Raw genomic sequence first — 1754 nt, forward strand, 5'->3', positions numbered from 1 at the left:
CTCGCCCGTGGTGGCACCGGCATCGATTTCCCTGCCGCTCTCTGCAGCGTCCCTCACACTCGGTGTCTGAAGGAAGAAGCGGGGACCGGGGCCAAAACCGCTGCGCTGGTGCTGAAGTGGCCACTGGGAGCTGGGAGCGCACCGTGCCGGAGCTGCGCCGGCATCAGGCTCCAGCCAGGCTCCCACCAGTGGTTTTTTTCTTTCCCTGCGAAGCTCAAATTTACAGCAGCAGGAGCCAAAAGCAAAGTGCACTTTTCCATTGAGGTGTGACCTCAAGAAAAAAGAAGAAGAAAACCCAGAAGATACGGAGCATCAGCTGGCAAGGGGTGACCAAAACCCCGGGGGGCTCCTGTGATACCCAGCACTGCTGGAGACCCTCCCACACTCCTCCTAATACCCAGCAAGGGCTTGGGAATGCAGGGAGATGTGGAAAGGGGACCCCTCTCCTGCGGCAAAGCCAAACTGAACCCTGGCCACCAGCCTCCTCTTCCGCCGTGCCTCGAAGCCGGAGTCTGGAGCCGGCACTGCCGGCACCAGCCCTTCTCCGCAGCTGGCGGTTTTAATTAGGGCAGCGCCTGTGGCTCCTGCCGGGCATGGGCGCAGTGCCCAGCCCTGGGGGGATCCCCTTGTCTCTGGCAGGACCCCCTCACTCCCGGTGGGATCCCCTTGCCTGATAGTGTCCGGGAAAAGTCTGAGCCGGCTGCAGCACTGCTCTACAGCTTCGCTGTGCTGCAATGAAATGGCTGCAGCAAGCGGAGCCAGGGGGTTTGGTCTGGGCTGCTTTGAGGAATGGGGCGGGAATCCACTGGCCGCCTCATTTCAACACCTCCCTGATTTTCGGCTGAGCAACGTTACGGGGCGGCGGAGAGAGCACGGAGGCAGCGGGTTCGTCCACGGGCCGTTTGTTAGCAGAAATCCTGATGCTGCCTGAGGGACGAGAAGCAGTGGGGGCTGCAGGAGCTGCCGAAGCCCAAGCAGTGCCGTGCCCAAGCGGGAGAGGCTGTTTTGCGGGGAAGGAGCAGGGATGGGGATGGGATACAGGCTCTGCAGGATAACAGGAGACCGTTAGCATGTGTCGGGGGCACAACAAGTGGGTGACAGTCGGGTGCGCGGGGTAGCTACTCGGAAAGGTGTCTGCCTAGCCTGGCTTGCCAAGCTGGGAACTTGCTGGCAACCAACAGCCTGCCTAAAACCAAAAAGACCCCAAACCCCAAACGAAACCCCTCCCAAGCCATCAAATCACGAGTTTCCCCGTGCAGCAAATTCTCTCTGCTGCCCGCAGTGGGCTGCACCACCGGCTGTACCCATCCCCGCTCGCCGCCCGCGCTGCCGGCCCCAACTCACCCGCGCGCCGGGGTTGCTGCTCATCAACAGAAAAGCTCTGGGTGGCTGGGCTGCCCCGGGGCAGCTATAAGAGATGCGCGGCTGCCGGGTTTTTTTGCATTAGGGGAGTGTCGGCACTTGGCGTCCAAAGCAATTGGCAGCTGCGACGGGCCCCCCCAGAGCCCAGCTTTCTTGCTGTGCTCCATTAGCCCTATTAGGGGATTTTCTTCCTTGCGAAGGGGAGCTAAATTATTCATGGCCGCTTTGCTAAAAGCCCGGGGATGCGCCGCTGCTTTATAATGCTGGCATTGCTGCCTCTGCCTGCAGCCGACCCTCGCCCTGCAGCGACAGGTCCCGCGCCATCGGCACACGGGGTGGTGGGGACAGCCGGGGGCACCGGGGGCCATCGGGGAGGGGAGCCGGCCCCCTGC

The sequence above is a fragment of the Aptenodytes forsteri genome, unplaced genomic scaffold (assembly GCF_000699145.1).
Source record: "Aptenodytes forsteri isolate BGI_AS27 unplaced genomic scaffold, ASM69914v1 Scaffold16, whole genome shotgun sequence".
NCBI lineage: Eukaryota > Metazoa > Chordata > Aves > Sphenisciformes > Spheniscidae > Aptenodytes > Aptenodytes forsteri.